The following is a 6332-nucleotide window of genomic DNA, read 5'->3' on the forward strand; positions in this document are numbered from 1 at the left end:
AGCATGGTAGCGTGCACCTGTAGTTCCAGCTAGTTGGAAAGCTGAGGCGGAAAGATCACCGGAGCCCAGCAGGTCGAGGCTGCGGTGGCCAAGAGAGGCCACTGCACTCCGGTCTGGGCAACAGAGTGAGACTCCAACCCAAAAAAAAGAAAAAGAAAAAAGAAAGAAAAAGAAGGTTTGACCAGGCACAGTGGCTCACACCTGTAATCCCAGCTCTTTGGGAGACCAAGACAAGAGAATTGTTTGAGCCCAGGAGTTTGAGACCAGCCTAGGCAACATAACAAAACCTGTCTCTACAAAATAAAAAAATTAGCCCATCATGGTGGTAGTGGATACCTGTAGCCCCAGCTACTCAGGAGGATGAGACAGAAGATCGATCGCCTGAGCCCAGGAGGTTAAGGGTGCAGTGAGTCGTGATTGTGCCCCTGCACTCCAGCCTGGGCATCAGAGGGAGACCCCAACTCAAAAAAAAAAAAAAAGAAAGAAAAGCGTTGTTTCATCTTTTACCTCTTCTTACAAGATTCTTATTATGGCTTTTTGTTTGTTTGTTTGCTTGTCTGTTTTACGTTTAAGAATTTGATCCTTCTGGAATTTATTTTGGGGGCTTATGTAAGAGACAGGCCCAGCTGCATTTTCTTCCAGATGGGAGTGAGCTCAGGGCGGCATCTCTCATTACATAATCTCGTCCTTTTCTGCTGAATTGAAATGACACATGTGTCATACGTTAAATCCTCAAATACACTGGGAGCCGGTTCTCTATTCCTAATTTGGCTCGATGGATCTGTTTGTCTATTCCTTTGCCAATAACATGTTGATTCAATTCTAGTGTCTTTATAATGGCTTCTTTCCTGTAAGGCAAGTCCCCCTCACTGTCCTCCTGTGTATATCTTGGTTAGTCCCAGACTTGTATTCTTTGGTAAAAACATTAGAATTCTTTATACCAGTCGAGTGTGGTGGCTCACCCTGTAATCCCAGTACTTTGGGAAGCGGAAGTGAGAGAACTGCCTGAGCCCAGGGGTTCAAGACCAGCCTGGGCAACTTGGTGAGACTTCTTATCAACAGTAAATAAAAAAATTGGCTAGATGTGGTGGTGCATGGCTGTAGTTCCAGTTACTTGGGAGACTGAGGTGGAAGAATCACCTGAGCCCAGCAGGTTGAGGCTGTGGTGGCCAGAAGTATGCCATTGCTCTCCAGCCTGAGACTCCAAGTCAGGGAAAAAAAATTGTTTATACCAATTAAAAAAAAAACTTGCTAGAATTCTAATTTAAACTACGTTAAACATATCTATTAATTTTAGGAAAAGAGACTATATTATAATTTTGTTTATATCGGTCTGTGCTTTTGTTTCCTTCTTTCTTTCTTTTTTGAGTCAGAGTCTCACTCTGTTGCCCAAGCTGGAGTGCAGTGTCACACTCACAGCCACCGCAGCCTCGACCTGCTGGGCTCAGGAGATCCTTCTGTCTCAGTCTTCCAAGTAGCTGGAACTACAGGCGCGTGCCACCATGCCCAGCTAATTTTTTATTTATTGTAGAGACAAGGTCTCACCAAGTTGCCCAGTCTGGTCTCGAATCCATGGGTTCAAGCAATCCACTTGCCTCAGCCTCCCAAAGTGCTGGGATGACAGGCTGAGCCACCGAGCCCAGCCAGTCTGTGATTTTCTGATTTACTTTTCTTTTCTTTTCTTTTTTTTTTGAGTTGGAGTCTCACTCCATCGCCCAGACTGGAGTGCAGTGACATGCTCATGGCCACCCCAGCATCGGCCTGCTGGGTTCAGGCAATCCTTCTACCTCAGCCTTCCAAGTAATCGGTACTAGAGGTGCGTGCTGCCATGCCTGGATAATTTTTTGATTTTTTCATTGTAGAGATGAGATCTCATCAAGCTGCCCGGGGTTGGTCTTGAACCCGCAGGCTCAGGCAATCCTCTCACCTCAGCCTCCCAAAGTGCTGGAGTTACAGGCTTGAGTCACCGTGCCCAGCCTGTGCTTTTCTTAAAAAATTTAGATTTATCTTTGATCCATTTTGAGTTTTTTTTTTCTTTTCTTTTTTTTCAGGGACAGGGTCTCACTATGTTGCCTAGGCTGCTCTTGAACTCCTGGCCTTAAGCTATCCGCCAGCCCTAGCCTTCCAAAGTGCTGGAATTACAGGCGTGAGCCACTGTGCTGTACTGTTTTTTAAATTAATTTTTTTTTTTGAGACAGAGTCTCACTCTGTCACCCAGGCTAGAGTGCGATGGTACCATCATAGTTCACAGCAGCCTCTAACTTCTGGGTTCAAGTCATCTACCCACCTCAGCCTCCCAAGTAGCTAGGGCTACAAGTGCACATCACCACACCAGACTAATTTTCTTCTTTTGTAGAGAGAGGGTCATACTATGTTGTCCAGGCTGGTCTCAAACTCCTAGGCTCAAGCAATCCTCCTGCCTTGGCCTCCCAAACTGCTGGGATTAAAGGCGTGAGCCACTGTGCCTGGCCAAGTTAATTTTTTTTTTTTTTTTGAGTCGGAGTCTCACTCTGTCACCCAGACTGGAGGGCAGTGGTATGCTCCTGGTCACCACAGCCTCGACCTGCTGGGCTCAGGCAATCCTTCCACCTCAGCCTTCCAAGTAGCTGGAACTACAGGCATGCATTACCACACACACAGCTAATTTTTGATTCATTGTAGAGACGAGGATCCGCCAAGTTGTCCGGGCTGGTCTTGAACCCGTGGGCTCAGGCAATCCTCTCACCTCGGCCTCCCAAAGTGCTGGAATGACAGACTGAGCCATGGAGCCTGGACAAGTTCATTTTTTTTGGTATGGTGTAGCATAAGGGTCCAGCTTCATTCTTCTGCATATAGATACCCAGTTTTCTGAATACTGTTGAAAAAGCAGTTCTTTCCCCATAGAATAGTCTTGGCATCTTTGTCAAAAATCATTTGACCACGTATGCCATGGTTGATTTCTGGCCTCTTCTTTTCCATTGGTCCATATGTCTGTATTTATGCCCATGTCACTGTTTTGTGTTGTTTTATTTTGTTTTGACCAATTCTGACTGTTTACCTTCCTTACATTTAGAGTAATGAATGATATTCTTAGATTATATTCTTTCTGTATGACTTTCTGGTTAAAATTTATTTTATATTATTTCTTCCTTTACTTTTCTTTATTTTTAAATTTCAAAACATTATATCTTTAAAATGTTTTAACATACTTTTTTTAAAGTAGGAGTCTCACTCTGTCACCCAGGTTGGAGGACTGTGACATGCTTATGGTCACCACAGCCTCAACCTGCTGGGTTCAGACGATCCTTCCACATCAGCCTTCCAAGTAAGTGAAACCACAGGTGCACACCACCACACCTGGCTAATTTTTTGATTGATCGTAGAGATGAGGGTTCGCCAAGTTGCCCAGGCCAGTATCAAACCCCTGTGCTCAGGCAATTTCTCACCTCCACCTCCCAAAGTGCTGGAATTACAGGTGATAGCCACCACATCCAACTGTTTTAACAAACTATTGAATAAAATTTATGTTCCTAAGAGAATTTTTGCCACTGATCAGTTTATGACGAGCTGAGTGCTTGGGCAATCATTTCACTTCTCTGAACCTCAATTTCCTAATCTATGAAGTATGAATAATAACACACCTTTTGATTGGTAGTTGTGAGAAATAAACAAACATTTACTTGTGTAATAAATACATATTCATGCCAGGACCGGTGGCTCATACCTGTAATCCAAGCACTTTGAGAGGCCAAGGTGAGAGGATCGCTTGAGCCCAGGAGTTCAAGACCAGCCTAGGCAACATAGTGAGACCTCATCTCTGCAAAAATAAATTTAAAAATTAGCCAGGGACTGAGTAACTGGGACACACCTGTAGTCTCAGTTACTCAGGAGGCTGAGATGGGATGATCACCTGAGCCCAGGAGGTCAGGGCTACAATGAGCCATGGCTACACTCTAGCCTGGGCGACAGAGTAAGACCCCGACTCAAAAAAAAAAATCAAAATAAAATATATTTTGTTGAATCCAAAGACTGCATGTTTATCCTATGATGTCATAGGGCCTCGGACTTTCTGAGGAGCCCTGGGCTTTGAGAACCTCTCTCTTGATCTCTGTTTTGGGTAATCTGGAGACCAGGAATTCTGCTAAGGAGTTCTGTTGATAGTTGTTGAGGCAATGGGGAAATGAAGTTTGGAATGGTGGAAACTGAGGAATGGGGAGGGAGCTGCCTAAGGAACAGGCTGCCACTGTGACAATCAGGGGCTTTTGAGGTCCTTGGTAGATGGAGGGATCAATGAGGGAGGAGGGGTTTTGTTGGGCAGAGCATGGGGGAGCCAGGTGGAATAGGATGTGCAGGGAAACCTGAGAGTGCTGCTGGTAATGGTGGCTTAGAAGTCAAGAAAGGGCCGAGCATGGTGGCTCACGCCTGTAATCCCAGCACTTTGGGAGGCTGAGGTGAGAGGACTGCCTGAGCCTGCGGGTTCAAGACCAGCCTGGGCAACATGGTGAGACCTTGTCTCTATAATACATCAAAAAATAAGCCGCAGGCCGGGCTCGGTGGCTCAGCCTGTAATCCCAGCACTTTGGGAGCCCGAGGTGAGTGAATTGCCTGAGCCCGCGGGTTCAAGACCCGCCTGGGCAACTTGGCGAGACCTCATCTCTACAATAAATCAAAAAATTAGCTGGGCGTGGTAGTGCACGTCTGTAGTTCCAGCTACTTGGAAGGCTGAGGCGGAAGGATCGCCGGAGCCCAGCAGGTCGAGGCTGCGGTGGCCGGGAGCGGCCACTGCACTCCAGTCTGGGCAACAGAGTGAGACTGTGACTCAAAAAAAAAAAAGAAGCAGCCAAGAAAGAAGGAGATGCTTTGGGGCAGGCTGACAAGCAGGAAGCAGAGGAGGATTAGAGTGGGGTCTCTCTGTAGCACCCAGGAATCAAAATATCATCATGAAAGCAGAGAACTGGCTGGGCACGGTGGTTCACACCTGTAACCCCAGCACTTTGGGAGACCAAAGCAGGAGGATCGTTTGAGGCCAAGAGTTCAAGACCAGCCTGGCCAAAAAAGCGAGACCGCATCTCTAAAACAAAAACAACAAAAAGCAGAGAACTTCTATTTTTGCCATCATTCAACTTAATTTCTGTTTTGATATCCATTGTGCTGGGGAGGGGGGTAGTGGCTAATTTCAGTGATTTTTTTTTTGATTTGGAGTCTCATTCTGTCGCCCAGACTGGAGTGCAGTGGCCGCTCCCAGCCACTGCAGCCTCACCTGCTGGGCTCTGGCGATCCTTCCGCCTCAGCCTTCTGAGTAGCCAAAATTACAGGCATGCGCTACCACGCCCGGTTGATTTTTTGATTTACTGTAGAGATGAGGTCTCGCTGCCCAGGCAGGTCTCGAACCCACGGGCTCAGGCAATCCACTCACCTCAACCTCCCAAAGGCACGGGATTACAGGCTGAGCCACTGAGCCCGGCTTTTTTTTTTCTTTTTTGAGTTGGCGTCTCACTCTGTCGCCCAGACTGGAGTGCAGTGACTGCTCCCAGCCACCGCAGCCTCGACCTGCTGGGCTCCGGTGACCCTTCCACCTCAGCCTTCCGAGTAGCCGGAATTACAGACACACGCTACCACACCCGGCTAATTTTTTGATTTATTGTAGAGATGAGGTCTCACCTGCCCAGGCGGGTCTCGAACCCACGGGCTCAGGGAATCCACTCACCTCAGCCTCCCAAAGGCGCGGGATTACAGGTTGAGCCACCGAGCACAGCTTCAGTGATTTTTAAGATGTGGATTTACAACCAAGGAAGAGACGGTGGGCAAGAGAGGGCTGACCCAGAGCTATGGCATCAGTCACTGTTTTCACATTTGGTTATTGTCAGTGATGCAGCTATGAACACTGATATACAAATATCTGTCCAAGTCCCTGCTTTTGTTTATTTTGGATCTATGTCTAGGAGTGGAATTCTTGTTTATATGGCAGTTCTATCTATGGTTACGTTTTTGTAGCATTGCCAAACTGTTTTCCACAGTAGGCATACCATTTTGCATACTCACCAGCAATGCACTAGGGTTGCAATTTCTCCACATTGTCTCCAATATTTACTTTTCATTTTTTGAATTAAGGATTTGTTTGTTTGTTTTGAGTATGTGTCTCACTTTGTCGCCCAAGCTGGAGTGCAGTGGCACATTCACGGCCACCGAAGCCTTGATCTATTGGGTTCAGGCGATCCTTCCACCTCAGCCTTCCAAGTAGCTGGGACTACAGGCACACGCCACCATGGCCAGCTAAATTTTTTATTTGATCAAGCTGCATGGGCTGGTCCAAACCCTAGAGCTCTGGCAATACTCTTGCTTCAATCTCCCCA

The sequence above is a fragment of the Carlito syrichta genome, unplaced genomic scaffold, assembly GCF_000164805.1.
Source record: "Carlito syrichta isolate Samal-C Ts95f unplaced genomic scaffold, Tarsius_syrichta-2.0.1 Scaffold95875, whole genome shotgun sequence".
NCBI classification, from domain to species: Eukaryota; Metazoa; Chordata; class Mammalia; order Primates; family Tarsiidae; genus Carlito; species Carlito syrichta.